Below are 16,938 nucleotides of genomic sequence, written 5' to 3'. Positions count from 1 at the left end.
TCATTTCTGGCTGATGAAATGTACGCCCAACGTTAGAGATCCATGTCCACTAAATTCCCTAAAACTGAAGGATAAAGAAAGCTGGTGTAAACACTGAGTGTGACATTCCCCTCCTCTTCTTACTTGGACTGTGGATTTGATGGCTGATGCTCCACTAAATAGGAGGAGGGAGCCTGGGATCTCCGTGGTGATGGGTATCAGCTTGGACGACCTACCATCGTCTTCTAGGGAGAAAACCACCTCAGCCATGTGTAAGTCACTGGGACTTTCGGTCTCTGCTCCTAACGGCTCCATGGAATTTATGCTAATATGAGTAGCAATGTGAACTGGACCAGCAAGCAGAACATATTTGAAGAAAATAAGAATGGAAATAATTAAGTGCAGTAAAGTATTGTGCATGTTACGCAAGAAGTAGCACTGGGTATAATGAGTGCACTGCCTAGGAGAAAAGTGTTTATTCCTCCCATGTATGTTTCTAGAGAGAGTGAAGCTATGTCAACTCTTAAAAATTGAGAAAGTGCCCAGTTCACAAAGGCAGAAGTGAAAGGAGGAACATGAGCCATCCCCAGCAGAGCAAGCTCATGCGGAAAAGCACACAGAGGTGAGAGAGACTTCGGTTACTTCTGAGCCAAACTGGCATCAGTCAGTAGGATCAAGACTACGTGTCAGTACAAAATGAATGGCCTATTTGGTCGAGTAAAACATCATAAAAACTGCCTGGCTCATTTAAAGATATCTCCATATTCTCAATTTAAATTGCTTAAAAGTGCTCTCAGCTTAAGAAGGGGAAGGCAGCTGCTGGCTGTAGAGCCTGCTCTCCCAGCCCTTTTCTCAATGGGCAGGTGTACCCCACCCCGACCCTTTTACTATCCACACCTCGGTTGAGGTTAACACAGCATACTGCAAGAGAGCCTTGAAGCCAACCTCTAGAAAAGCTTGAGTCTCTAATAGATTAATATTCTTTCATCACGGTAAAAACAATATAAGATACGCAGAACTGATCTTAACATTCACTACCTTACATCTTTCAAACTGTTGGCGAACTATCAATTGTCATAAGATAACGAGGAAGCACTTTGTAGAGGTGTTCAAAGCACTTGCAGCATTAATGAATTCTAATATTCCTGGGAAGAAAGAAAGTCCGCAGATTTATTTACCAAAATTCACAACAAGACCAAGCACTGGAGGATGCTCTCAAAGATCCAGCTGTAGGGGGCCCCAGGCCCTCCTGGAGTGCATGGAGCCATGCTTTCACACAATGTCTGTGCCTAGGTGCACACAGATGGCAGGACTATGTCACAGGCCCACCCAGGTAAAATGTGCGTAACAGTGCACCCAGATGATCCCATGTTCTCTGGACAGTTCTAGCCAATGGATAAAAGCTGGACAGATTCTTGCCTTTGAGTGAGTTGAAAACCAATGTCCCACTTGAGCAGCCAACCCTCATGGACAGCTTCTCCACAGGGGAACTTCCCTGCCTCTAGAGCCTCCCAGTAACCCCGAACACAGTGACAGTCACCATCCCCCCCCGGGCACCAGACTGCTGTTATGGTGTTGATCTACCAACCCACCCCTCTCACCTGCACCATCAGAGTGGAAGCCTGCTAGCCCATACCACCTGCTGAGGATTTTTGTTAACACCAACCCTGCTTAATAAAACGTGTTGGCCCCATTTCTCAGATGAGGAAACTGAGTCCTGGCTGAGTAACTTGCAACAGATACATACTCTGAACCAGGAAAATTTGGTTTTAAACTCTAGAATTTAGACCACATCTCCTTCGCCCTGATACATTTTTTTTGACCTCTACTTTCCCCAAATTAGTGGATCAGCGTTGGATGGAAATGTGCAATGGGGAGCTCACCTCCAGCCTTTATACTGCTCTTCACCTTAGAGGAACCATCATCAAACCAGAAACCAGCCAGACCTCACTACCTTCTTATCATCAGTGTCCACACAACACTGGTCACCAGTCTTGCCTCTACTACCCCCACTCCTTATCTCTCCTCTCTCCCTGTCCCTTCCTCAAACGTTGGCTTCAGCCATGATAAAGCACTTCTGTTTGCTCACACTCGTGGCTCCTCGGGGGTTCATGCTCAGTCAAAAGTGATTTCTGCTGCCAGTTTCTCAGTCCTTTTATGCCCATTTTATATAAATAAGCCCAGCTCTTTCTTCAAAATTCATCTCAGAGATTTCAACCACACTACCACACTACAACTTCCAACCACACTACTCAGGCTAAGGGTGGTGACTTTTCTTTCCAGTTCTGTAAATTACATTCATTTTTCTTTTATCACCAGTGACTACTCGTATCCACCCTGGCTTGGGCTCCACACAGAAAAACCAACATCTTTTAACTGGTAGCACCTGGGGCCGGCACAGAGCCTGATGCATAATTATACTTAAGGTTATTTCAAAGAAAGAATGGTGTGGTCATCTGGAAAGGGTCCTTTGATTGGGTGAAGTGAAGTCTCAGGAGTATTATAAATGGAAATGTAGCAGGAGACACAGGTTGGGAGAGACAGTAACAACAGGTCAGCAGAATCAACCCTGAACATCAGTGAACTGCACACCATCATATCATGATTGTTTTTAAAAACAGCTTTTGCTGAAAAGAATCGCAATAATTTTGTAAACCAATAAATATAAGTAAAACTTACTCCCTCTCTCAGGAGATTGTAGTATCACTGGAGAAATAAGTTTATCAAATAGCCACGAAACAAGGCAAAATCAGATAATGTGGAATAGAGCAGAAAGATATAAGAATGCAGAACACAGAGGATCCTTCCTGTGAATATTCTAAGGACGGTACAAACACAGTGGTACAGACCCAACATGGAACCCATCACTCCCCCCGGGCAGCCTACCACTGCCTCTGTTCTCTGTCTCTCTCTGTCCTCATTCATGAATTCTGTACGCAAACTGCGAATGTCTTGTGGTCCTCTCCCCCTTTGTGCATGATGTGTCTACTCTGGATAAGGAAGCTGCTGACAGCGCCTGCTTTTTCAGGTAATTGACTCTTCCACTTTTCATGAAGGCACACTTTCCAAAGGCATGAGTCACCCTCCTAGGGCACAGCTATGTACCTTTCGACAAATGGGTACCATGACACAACCACCATCATAGTCGTCACTCCCCAGAACCCCCCCGCGCTTCTTTGTAGCCAGCTCCTACGCAAGGCCCTGGAGACCACTGCTCTGCTGGCCGTCCCCAATTTTGCCCTTCCCGTGGCACTATGTCATGCACATCAACAGGTTATTATTCCCTTCTACGACTGCATAACAGTCCGTTGTGTGGCTGCACCACGGTTCGCCCACCCCTTCACCAGCTGAGGACAGCTGGGCTACTGGCTGATCTTGGTTATTACAAACAAAGCTACTTTGAACGTAGTGCAGGATGTTTGTGTGACTATAAGCTCTCGTTCCGCTTGAGTGAGACTGCGGGCTCCTGCGGGCTCCTCTGGCACTTGTGACACACCGCATCCCACCAGCAGATCCACCTCCCTGCTCCTCAGCTGCGGCAGAACTCAGCCACCTTTCTCCCAGTGCGCAGCGGTTCCCCGTGTGTACGCTGCGGTTCCTGCTGCAGCTTGACCTACGCTCCCCAGGACCCGGACACCAAGTGTCTTCCTCCATGCTCACTTGCAATGTTTACATCTTCGCTGAGGTGTCAATGGAATCTCTTATTTCTTTGATGATTTCCTTTTTTCCTTGTGACCCTTGAGAGTTCTTCATATATTCTGGATGAAATCTTTTGCCATATGTGCAATTTGTGACTATTTTCTCTAGGCTCCAGAGAAAAGTCTCCATGAGAAGTCTCCTTATGTTTCCATGATCTCATTATTCTTGAAGAGAAGTAGTTATTATTTTGATGGAATCTAATTGTTCTTTAAAAAACTGGATTGTGCTTTTGGTATCACATCTGAGAAATCTTTGCCTAATCGAAGGCCATAAAATAATATCCAACTATGTTTTAGATTGAAAGCTTTCCAAACTTGGGTTTTTAAACTTAAGTATAAACTCCTTTTTCAAATAATATTGCCATATAGTTCAAGGCCTGAATTAAAGGTATTTGCAGCATTTTTCACAACTGTAAAATATGGAAACAACTCAAATGTTCATCCACAGATGAATGGATAAAGAGAATGTGCTGTGTATGTATGCATGTGAGTATGCGTGCATACACACACACACACACACACACACACAGGAATATCATTCAGCCTGAAAACAAGAAGGCAAACATCTGGCCATTTGGAAAACCTCGGATGACCTTGGATAACATTAGGCTAAGTGAAAGAAGACGGTCACATAAGGTCACTGTGCGTGTGCCCACTTACATGAGGAATGGGTAGTCGAAGTCACCCATTCCTGACTTCGACTGGAATTTGACAGAAGGACTGCAGGAAGGGGAAGGGGCATTGCTGCTCAATGGGATGAAGATTCGGTTGTACAACATGAGTAAGTTCTAGATATCAGCTACTCACACCTATCTGTAGAGAACAATACAGGACTGTGTCATTTTATATTTCAAAGTGTGTAAGGAGGATAGTTTCATATTAAATGTTATTACCACTAAAATAATGAAAAACAAAAATAAAAAAATAACAGGAAATTTTTGGAGGTGATGGTCATGTCTGGTATTTGGATGGCAGTGATATTATCACAGGTGTGTACGTCTATCCCATGAAAAGGTAAGTATTAAATATTAGCAATTTTTGATGCATCAATTGTACATTAATAAAGTTGACAATACATAAAAATATATTGATTCAAACTATACATGTGGCCTTTTAGAAATGCTCATTAAAAAGCAATATTTATGTTTGTGTGTATATTATAGAAAATTTAGAAACCACAGGTACACAAAGGGTTTAAAAATTAGAACAAGCAGGGGTAATCAACTTTGCTGCTTACATTTCCAACATGCTTCTTGACGCAGAGATAAGCAAACAGAGATGCAGAGACTGAACAGCTCCTGCCGACACACCCACTAAGTCAGTGCCTGGAAGAGATCCCGGGCAGCGGGTCATGGGTGACGCCAGTCACCGTAGCTTCCTCGCTGCCGAGTGCTGCTGTTTCTGCATCCCCCCATTCCTCAGGTCCCCACACTCTGCTCTCTGATCACTGGATCAATGTGGTCACCTCCATCTAGACTATTCCCACAAGGCCTGGACTGCCCTCCAGTGAAGATTGGCAGGTGAAATAAAGAAAGCTCAAGAGATCTTCAGATAGACGACGTAAACCCGCTCAGTGCAGCACAGACGTTGCAAGAACATTCTATGCTAAAACTTGTTACTTTTCTTAAATGACAATTTAACAGGTCATCACATATTATTACTTCGTAAATCTGGCAACCTTGCTTCCAACTCTACCTTCTGGGGAAACCAGAGTGACTGAATAAATGAACAAATGACTATAACCTTGGTATTGAGTCAAAGGTATTCACAGTGTTATGGAAAAATATGCACTTGGATGCATCCTCAAAAGATGAATAGGCTTTAATTTGATGAAGGGAGCAATTAGAAAGGCAAAACCAAAATAAAACCAACCAAAAAAACCCTTTTTCTAAACATTGGTTAGGACAATATTTGGGTAGAGTTGACTTTAAGCATACTGGCTACTGGAATAAATGTCTTTTCCCAGGCTTTCACTTTATTGGAGCTAATTTTTATTATGCAAACAGTAGCAAGCAAGCCTGTTTAAATATATATGTCCTTCTGAAACACTGGGATCTCAAGGACAGCATTCAGGTCAGCTTGAAATGCTTTCTGCTCTCCATGAGGTCACGGTGGCCTATAGCCCAAAGGGTGAAGGTAGATACGTTTCACAGTGATCTCGGGTCCTGGCTCTGATTTGGTCGTGTTTCTATTCCCTGGGGCATTCAGCTTTGTAGACAAAGAAGCCCAACAGACACTGACTTGGTGAAGGAGCCACATTTGCTACTTTTCCCACTAAGACCTGAGGTGACCACTGAGTGAAACTAGGAGGATCGCCATCAAGAGACTCCTGTGCTGTGGGCTGAGGGTGTGGTCGCAGCTCACCACTCAGTTCTCAGACCTTAGTGCTCAGGCTGTTCACAGAATACCCCCGGGCTGTGTGTTTTTTATCACTAATTTTGGAAAGACCAGTTTAGATTTCCAGTGGGCAGAAGACCTTGATGGCTTCCTGGAGAGACTCCTATTCACCTATCAAGCTCTCTTTCAAATGGGACACTTTCCATGCTCTTTCCCCAACTGCCCCCATTCCTCACCTCAATCGACTTAGGAAGGAAACTGTACTCTTTTCCTAATGATGGGTGATGATAAGCTGTTCAAACCACCTCTGTTCAAACCCACCAAGTCAATGCTTCATTCAGAGTAAGGACAGAGAGAACAAAGCACCAGAGACGTCTCCATAGGCTGATGTGGGTGGTCTGCAAGTGAGGAACACCTTATCAGTCTGTGCCAAGCTTCATGCGCCTTATACTCTGCCAGGCCACTGTACCTGGGTGTACAAGGGGTGACTGTCTCCTTGTGTACAGTGCACATGTGGCCCTCCAGTAATCACGAGTGAGGACAGTGGAAGTCACACACGGACAATCTGAGCCATGGTGACACTGAGTCATTTAGTTATTCAACCCAAGAGCCTTTCCATCTCTGATGTTACGTGACATGATTGAGTCTGTTGCCATATGAAGCAAAATGCATCCTAACTGATACAGAAGTCCTGGGTTTATATTCCTGTGTACTTTGGGGTATGCAATTTTGTATATCTTGAAATAAAATTGAAACAAATGTTTATTCAATGTTCTTTTTGATTAATCCTACAAAGTATGCCTGGTGCTAAACATATCAAAAAATATGGACATTTAAACTTGGAATTCTATTAACCAGAGCTGTTTCTTGGTAATACTCTCCGCTAAGCATACTCCATGCTTTAGCAAAGTGAAGAGCTGACCCCAGCAGTCTTTCCTTGCCTTCTGCGGTAATGCCGTTTTTCACTGGGTTCGTGGACATTTTCTTAAACACTGCAGTTTTCTTCTTTCTCCCCGAAGCTGGATGTGACATCTGAGGAGGTCTGGACATGAGGCTTTGAGCAGAAGCAGGACATGTAACTGCCAGGTCAGATGATCAAAAGAAAGCAGCAGCCCATCTCCCGTCCTCCACCTCCCTTCCTGGAGCACAGACCTGGGTTGAGTCACATCTAAAGTTCACATGAGGATTTGGCAGTGAAGGAGCTGAGGGTCCTGACACACCATGATGTCACCTCTGCTATAGATGCAATTACAAGAGAAAACTCATCTTCTATAACGATTAAGCAGAGGTTTTTCAAGATGACAGAACAGAAGAGGTCACTTTCTTGGTTGCTTTGTGGCATGAAACCAAGAAAGATGATAGGCAGCTTCTCAACAAGGTAGGTTAAAAAAAAGTGTTGGGGGGGGACGTTGATGAAAATTAATACTGGACATTCAAAGCATATCGGGGACACAAGAGGGTAAACATAATGAAATAAGGAAGAAATCACCAGCACCACCTGCTGCTGCCAGGAGCACCAGCCAGAGGGGTCCCCCCTGAGCAAAGTGGAGGGATAAGGAAATGAACAGAACCTACATTGTAGGGGGACTGAGGCATTCTGGGTACCGAAATAGAGATCCAAGACACTGCCCAACGAACGGGAGAGGGGTGCTGCACAATAACCTGTTGTGGGAAAGGAGCCACATCTCTCCCAGCTGCCCTTGGAGGGCAAGAGGAAAGAACCATCATGCAGGGGTGGCCAGGGGGCTGGCAGACGGGGGAGCTGTTTGCTGCCAACCCCAAATGTGGCCTGAAATACAGGCCTGGAAAGCACACACCATATAACAGAGAGTGCCAAGGGACGAGGAGAGTATCAAATATCAGCCCAGGAGAGGGGTTGACCCAAGAGAATAAAGGGCTAGAACACCCACCCTGCTCCCTCCTCCCCACCCCCCAGACCAGCTGCTTGGAGGATCACCTGGGAGAGCCGTGCCCAGCTGGGAATTCAAAAGGGGGTGGGGGTGCTTGAGTGTGGAAACTCGACCCCAGAGACCAGAAAACACGGGGCTTTGGGTGATGGAAGGAACTGAGGATTATTACCAGCTCCTCCATCACAGGAGTGGAACGCAGGAAGGTCCCGGGGTGCCGAATCCCAGCACGTACCAGCAACTGCTGGGCCATCTGAGAGGCACTGACTCAAAATCTGCAGATGAATCTCCATTCAAAGAACTTGGCACCCTCCTAAGTCTAAACCTCACCTCCAGGAGTTCTGCCTGTGGGGTTTCCACTCACTGTCCAGCACCCCACCCTGAGAGCGGAGCAGACATCCCACTCCATTCCACAACGCTTAATATGCCGAGAAGGGAGGCCAAGAATTATTTGAACTCCAACAGAAATAAATTCTTTAAATTTTCATTGAGAGCTTTAAAAAATATGTATATTCTCTGTTTAATTATGACATGAATGGTTCATGTACACTTATACATATTCCTATTTTTTCTTTTTACTCATTTCTAGAATTTTTGAAGGCAGTTATTTTTCCTGCATCACTATTTTGAGGATTAGGATGTTTGATTAGTAGATTTTGGTTTTGTTTTGTATTTTTTTTACTTTTATTTTTAAAATTCTTATTTTATATACCTTTTCTCTCATTTATCTGTTTTCCTTGATTCTCTGTCTTCTTCTGCTAATATCCAATCTCTTTATTTCTCTTTCATAATTCTTTTGATTTTTTTCACTTCTATTTCTCTCCTCCTTCCTCATAATCATTACATCTTATAGCACTTCTGTTCTCTATCAGTTCACCATTCAAAATTTTAAAACTTTTCCAAACTTACTGATTTTTACTGTAGTCAATAAATCATAATCTTATTTCTGTTTATTGACAATTAACATTATAGATTTCATAGCAGGATCTAGTTGGTTTAATGCTGTATATTGTTTGCATAAGTTGTTGTTATTATTTGTCTCCCCCTAAACTGTGAGGTATTGAAAACCTTCAGAGAAACTATAAATCCACAGGGTTCTTCTACCTCAGATCCAGACTGTTGGATGGGTAGACACACAAACAACATGAAAAAGCAAAGGAACAAATCACCCCAAATGAACCAGAATATTTCAATAACAGAATTGACACCACAGTGGAAAATTTTTCAGATAAGGAGTTTAGAATGTTCATAGATTAACTGATCTATGAGGTAAAGGATGATGTAAGAAGTGAAATCAGAGAGATTCTGAAAAAGAATTCAAGCCTGAATCCTCAAAATGAAGAAATCAATCAACTCAAATTAAAAATTCAATGGAAAGCATCACCAACAGACTAGAATACTTGGAAGACAGAGTTTCAAGCAATGAATATAAAAGATATAATCTTAAAAATAAAGTTGATCACAGAGAAAAGCTGTCAAGAGACCCTAAACAGAACCTCCAAGAAATATGGGATATCCTGAGAAGACCAAATTTAAAATTTATTCAGATAGATGAAGGCTTGGATATGCAAACCAAAGTAATGCTCAATCTTTCAATAAAATAATATCAGAAAATTTCCCAAACCTAAAAAATGAAATGGAAAATCAAATACAGGAACATATAGAACTCCAAATGTACAAAATTACAACAGACCCACACCAAGACACATCATTATGAAATGCCTAACATACAGAATAAGAACAGAATTTTAAAGGCTACATGACAGGTCACATTTAGAGAGAAACCAATCTGGATCTCAGGTGATCTCTTAACCCAGAAGCTCAAAGCTAAGAGATCTTGGAATAACATATACTAAGCTCTAAAAGAAAATGGATGTCAACAGAGAATACCATACCCAACAAAATTAAGCTTCAGAATTGATGATGAAATAAAAAAATTCCATGAGAAGAAAAAGTTGAAAGAATTCACAAAGAGCATTATAAAACATACTCAATCAAATTTTTCATGAAGAAGAATTAAAAACTAAAATTGAAAATCAGCAAAGGGAAGAAATATACTAGAAGAATAGTCAATCAAAGAAGAAACTAAATTAAATTAACAATAAGAAATAAATCAAAATGAGAGCAAATAAAAATCATTTCTCAATAACAACTTTAAATGTAAATGGCCTAAATTAATCAATCAAAAGAAAAAGACTGGCATATTGGATTAAAAAACAAGACCCAACAATATGCTATCACCAACAGACTGACCTCATAGACAAAGACATGCACAGATTTAAAGGTGAGGAAAAAAGTATCATTTATATGGATCTTGTAAACAAGCAGGGGTTTCTATCCTCATACCTGATAAAGTGGACTTTAAGCCAAAGTTAATTAGAAGGGCCCAGGGGAATTATACATCAACAAGATATAACATTTGTAAATATTTGTGCACCAAACAATGGACCATCTGTGTATATCAAGCAAACCCTTCTTGACTTCAAGAATCAAATAGAGCATGATACAATAATGTTAGGTGAATTTAACATACCTCTCTCATCATGGATAGATCATGCAAACAAAAAATAGTTAAAGAAGCTATAGAACTAAAAACTACAATTAATAATTTAGACATAACAGACACATATAGAATGTTTTATCCATCAATGACTGACTAAACTTTGTTCTAAGCAGCACAAAGATCCTTATTGAAAATAGACCATATCATATGCAACAAGACAACTCTGAGCAAATTAAAAAAAAAATGGAGATAACATATTGCATTCTAGCAGACCATGATGGAATAATGTTAGAAATCAATGATAAAATAAAAAAAATAGAAGCTACTCTAACACCTTATGACTAAATAATATGCTATTGAATGACCAACATATAGCAGAAGAAATCAGGGTTGAAATAAATAAATACTTAGAGGTAAATGACAATAGCCACAAACATGCAAAAATCTCTGAGATATGGTTCTAAGAGGAAAGTTGATCTCATTAATTAAAAAAACATAATGACACCAAATAAATAATCTAAATTACATCTCAAAGCCCTAGAGAAAGAAAAACACATCAACACCAAAAGCAGTAGAAGATGGGAAATAATTCAAATCAGAGCTGAAATAATGAAATTGAAACCAAGTTTTTCAAAATCAATGAAACAAAGAGTTAGTTCTTTGAAAAATAAATAAAATCGATAAACCCCTCAGCAAAACTAACCAAGAGAAAGAGGGAAAAGACTCAACTTACTAAAATTTGTGCATAGAAGGGAAATTTCATCATGGGTACTACTAAAATGCAGATGGTAATCAAACTATCTCGAAAACTTATACTTCGATAAAATGGACAATCTTGAAATTTATAGATTTTGGTAGAGATATGTGACCTACCCAAATTGAATCAGGAGGACATAAAAACTTTAAACAAATCAGTTTCAAGCAATGAAATTAACGAAGCCATCAACAGCCTACCAACAAAGGAAAGCCCAGGACCAGACAGATTCTCAGCTGAGTTCTAGCAGACCTTCAAAGAAAAGCCAATACTAATCCTCCTCATATTACTCCATGGAATAGAAAAGAGGGATCTTTCCAAACCCTGAAAACAAAAACCAAAGACACATCAAGGAAAGAAAACTTCCAACCAATATCCCTGATGAACATAGATGCAAAAATTCTCAATAAAATACTGGAAAGCTTTGTTTAAAAATATAGTGCACCATGATCAAATGGGGTTCATCCCAGGAATGCATGTTTGGTTAACGTACGGAAATCAATAAATGTAATTCATCACATCAATAGATTTAAAGACAAGAATCACATGATTATCTCAACAGATGTAGAGAAAGCATTTAACAAAATACAGCATCCATTCATATTCAAAACACTAGAATAACTAGGGATAGTAGTATGGACATATCTCAAATCTGTAAAAGCTATATATGTTAAACCCAAGGCCAACATTGTTCCAAATGGAGAAAAATTGAAAGCTTTCCCCCTAAAAATTGAAAAAAAGACAAGGATATCCTCTTTAACCACTTCTATTCAACATCGTCCTTGAAACCCTAAAACAACTAGACAAAAGAAAGAAATTAGGGGGATAGAAATGGGAAAAGAACAGGTCAGACTACCCCTATGTGCCAATGACACAATTCTATATTTAGAAGACACAAAACTGCACCAGAAAACTTCTAAAACTCATAATGAATTCAGCCAAGTAGCAAATATAAAATTAATACACACAAATTAATTGCATTCCTATATACTAATGATGAAGCAGCTGTTAGAGAAATTAGGAAAACCACCCCATTTGCAAGAGCCTCAAGCTTGGTACAGTGGTGCAGCCTGTAATCCCAGAGGCTCAGGAGGATTTCAAGTTCAAAGCCAGCCTCAGAAATTTAGCAAGGCCCTAAACAACTCAGTGAAAAGGGCTGGGGCCCAATGGTTAAGTGCCCCTGAGTTCAATCCTCCATACCAATAAATAAATAAATAAATAAGAAAAAATAGCCTAAAAAATAAATAAAATACTTGGGAATCTATCTAACAAAAGAGGTGAAAGACCTCTGTGATGAAAACTATAGAACAACAAAGAAATTGAAGAAGTTCTCAGAAGATGGGAAAATCTCCCATGTTTTTGATAGGTAGAATTTATATTGTCAAAATGGCGTACTATCAAAAGGACTACACAGATTTAATGCAATTCTGATTAAAATTCCAATGAAATTCTCCACAGAAATAGAAAAACCAGTCACAAAATTCATCTGGAAAAATAAGAGGCCCAGAATAGCCAAAGCAATCCTTAGTGAGAAAAAAGAAACGGAAGGCATCATAATAACAGACTTTAAATTATACTATAGAAACAGAAACAGCATGGTATTGACACCAAAGCAAACGTGAAGACCAGTGGAACAGAATGCAAGAGACAGAGACAAACCAACATAGATACAGTCATCTCCACTTGACAAAGGCACCATAAACCTATATTGTGGAATGGTGCTGAGAGAACTGGAAATCCATATGTAGCAGAATGAAATTGAACCCTTGTCTATCACCCTGCACAAAACTCAAGTGGCTCAAAGACCTAGGCATTAGACATAAACCCTACAACTACTAGAAGAAAACGTAGGCCCAACATGCCATCATGTCAGCTTAGGAAGAAACTTCCTTAATAAGACTACCAAAGCCCAGAAATAAGATCAAGAATCTATAAATGGGATGGCATGAAACTAAAAAGCTTCTTTCCAGTAAAGCAAATGATGAAGAATGAATGGGAGGAGAGAGCCTACAGAAAGGAAAAAAAAATCTTTTCCACCTATACCTCAGATAGAGCATTAATCACCAGGATATATAAAGAACCCAAAAATCTTAATGCCAGATAAATAAATAAATAACCCAATCAATAAATGGGCAAAGGAACTGAATAGGCACTTCACAGAAGAAATGTGAATGGTCAAAAATATATGAAAAATTGTTCAACATCTCTAGCAATTTCAGAAATGCAAATCAAAACTACACTGAGATTCCATCTCACTCCAGTCAGAGTTTCAATTATCAAGAATAGAAGTAACAATAACTATTGGTAAGGAAGTGGGGAAGAAGTACACTCGTATATTGTTGGTGAGACTGCAAGTTGAGGCAACCACTCTGGAAAGCAATAAGGATACTCCTCAAAAAGCTTGGAATGGAACCACCATTTGATCCAGTTATCCCACTCCTTGGTATATACCCCCCCCCAAAAAAAAAGACTTAAAAATCAGCACACTATAGTGACATGGCAACATAAATGTTTATAGCAGCTCAGTTCACAATAGCTGAGCTATGGAACCAATAGGGGTACCCTTCAACAGATGACTGGATAAAGAAAATGTGGTATATAAACACAATGGAATATTACTCAGCCATCAAGAAGAATGAAATTATGATATTTGTGGTAAATATATGGAACTGGAGACTATTATGCTAAGTGAAATAAGCCAATCCTCAAAACCCAAGGGCCAAATCTTCTTCTCTCTGATATGCAGATAGTAACACATAATAAGGGGTGGGGAAGGAAGGACTAGAAGTTTATTTGATTACACAAAGGTGAATGAAAGGAGGGGAAGAGGGAGGGGCATACAAAGATAATAGAACGAATCAGAAATAACTTTCCTATGTTCATATATGAATACACGACCTGTGAAACTGCACATCATGCACAACCACAAGAATGGGATCCTAATTAGAATAAGATATACTCCATGTATGTATAATATGTCAAAATACACTCCACCATCTTGTGTATCTGAAAAGAACAAATTTTTAAAAGGAGAAAAAAGAGTTAGACAATTGTGAGAGTAGTAAGACTAATTTAGAAATCTCAAAAAAATCAATGATTTCTTAGAAAATATAAATCATCAACATTGATTCAGAAGGCACAGAAAAATTAAACAGACTGATAACAATAAGAATAAATTTGGTCAGCAGCACAGTATCTAGCCACCAAAGGCAGAGAACGTGGAACTAGACTGCTGGGGTTCACCTCCCAGCTCACTGTCTGTACAAAGCTAGTCATTTAAACTCTCACAGCCTCAGTCTTCTTATACATAAAATGGGAACAATGACAACTAGTCTCAGATAAATGTAAATGATACCAATTGTAAGCATGATAAGGTATGTAAAATAGTCATTGGCTATAGCAATAGGTAAAATAGTTATTTGGTAATAAGTGTTCAGAATGCCATCTATGATTATAAAAAAAGATTAAGCATGGGTACTATGAGGTCCCCCTCATAGAAGCTTTTTTATGTCTTATTCTCATGTACTAACTCACCTAATCCTTACAAGGATTCTATGACGTTAGGACAAAGAAAAGAATGTTAAGAGCCAGGATTATATATGCCAGAGTACACAAACAAACAACAACAACAACAAAGTGTTAGCACATACTGAGAAGGTCTAAAGTCACATGCAGGAGGACCTGGGAGGGGGGGACTGTAACCAGGCAGGCACAGCGGCCTGCCCCACCCCCTTCCCCAAGCAGCCAAAGCTCTCGGGCCCAGGTCTGAGCTGCAGTCAGCGACCCAGGAAGTTCTGGAGTACAGCCCACAGTCCACCATCAGTGAGCGCAAACTGAAAGTCAACGGGACATGTGGGTGACAAGGGCTCCTTTTGTGTTTCCTGCTAAGACAGAGACTGGCATTGATTTTGAGACGACCCAAGGTCCGGGGTAGGGGCACTTCCTGGACAGAAAAGTCCTACTCATCCATCCCTATTTAAGATGCAGACTTCTAAGTAAAGAAAGCAGTGAGGAATGTCATATGAAGCTATGTCTGATCACTTCTGTGGGGTTCAGTCTCTCTTGGACCATTTCCCAGTAGGATAACCCACTATTATTCTGTGCATTAAGGTCATTCCAGGCAAGAGTAAGATAGAACTGGCTAGATGAGCCTTAAAACTATAGGATTAATTTAATTCTACAATGAAATGTAGGACTCTATATTTTTCAAAGTAAAATCAAGTCATGATGGAAGTCAGGAAGGTTCTGTGCTGTGTAAGAATTGGGGAAATGACAGTCTTGAGGCCAGGAGTGGAGTAAGTGTGGAGTAAGTGGGAGCTCAAACTCTGGAGAGCTGTGTAGTTTGGGTATCAATTTCTAGAAACTCAGAAATACCCTGATTCTTGGACTCCAGCTGTTATCTCTCTGGTACCACTGGGCATGGGCAGCTTCCGTGAACAAGGTGAAGGTGGCTGAGAGAGCAAGAGGGTCTTCAGGGACCGATATTAACAGGCCAGATCCGGGAGTGCTGGGGTGCAGGGCTCCCAGCAGACACCTACCAGTGAGCATCCTGTGTTGGAAGCGTCCTCAGCACAGTCTCCACCCAGGGGCTGCATCACCACATCCTACATCAGTAACGGCAGCCCACAGCAACCGGAGGGAGACCACTTTTGACATGCAGACTGCTTTACCCTGAGATTCCACAGGAATCGAGTGAGCGCACTTCTTGGTAACATTTCCAATACCAGACAGATCCGCCACCATCATGGACTCCTTCTAAGAAAACAAACTTTTCAGGAAATGCAGAAACAGATGGATATTTTTAAGAAATACCTGATGGAAGATGACAGTGAAAAGGACCTCTCACAGCTCTGACTTGAGTGTGGGCAAATCTGTAGGAGACACATGCATCCTCAGAAGCCACTGTCAAAATGTTTTAAATGTGAGTTTAAAATATTTGAGTTTGGGGGCTTTTCTGGTTTTGCTGTTTTTGCTCCTGATTTATGTGCTGCTTGAGAGTGAGAGACTGTAGCCGTTTCCTGGGGGCAGAATCCGCATCTGCTCCCCAGGTGAAGCTTTGTTACTGGGGCTGTGGCGAGCACCACGCCTCAGGCAGGATTCCTTTCAGGTGAAAAGAACATCAAAGCTGTGATTTTGAAAAAGACACGTTCCAGGAAAATGCAGTACAGTATGGATTTTATAACAGATCCTCACCAGGGGAAAATAAATCCAGCACAATTATATGTGGGCCCTGCCTTGCGAAGGCTCATTAACACCTCAGTCATTCAAGTGATGTGAAGAAAGACTGAAAGGAGCTGGAGTCCTGCCTGCCAGCCATTTTCAAGGCAAAGTGTTCCTGTTGCTTAGGTGCTGGGGCAGGAAGGAATGTTCTAGCAACCCTGGCTCTTAGGCTTGGTGGAGTCTGGAAATTGGGAAATATTCATCTATTTTAAGGAAACTGTCTAGTTTTGTTTATACCCTGCATCCTATGGAATGAGTTAAGCAATTACTGAGCCTCAATTCATGGTCATTGAGTGCCATAAAAAATACTCAAATGACACCTGAGACTGTGGGTTATATAACATAATCGAGTTTCTAATAAAAGCAAAGGAGAAATTGGCAAAGCTCAGGAAGGCCCCTAGTGAAGATCTATGTGAAGCAATAAAATGAGCAGAGGGAGATCCTAAAGTTGGAATGGAGAAGGGGAGGAAAGAGAGGCTGTGCAGAACAAGGATAGCCTCGGATCTGCAGGAGTCTCCGCGGGGAGCCTGGCGCGGTGCC

General features: G+C 40.9%; 1 protein-coding gene across 11 annotated transcripts in view; it reads right to left on the bottom strand.

The window, feature by feature from the left end:
- The window catches only part of Prkn (parkin RBR E3 ubiquitin protein ligase), a 1,173,661-nt gene that overhangs the window by 702,391 nt on the left and 454,332 nt on the right, over positions 1 to 16,938 (bottom strand). The gene's annotated exons all lie outside the window — the stretch shown is intronic.

This window comes from Marmota marmota, unplaced genomic scaffold (assembly GCF_001458135.2).
Source record: "Marmota marmota marmota unplaced genomic scaffold, marMar, whole genome shotgun sequence".
Taxonomy (NCBI): domain Eukaryota; kingdom Metazoa; phylum Chordata; class Mammalia; order Rodentia; family Sciuridae; genus Marmota; species Marmota marmota.
Note: the sequence above shows the minus strand (reverse complement) of the source record. Positions and strands in the feature narration are given on the sequence as shown.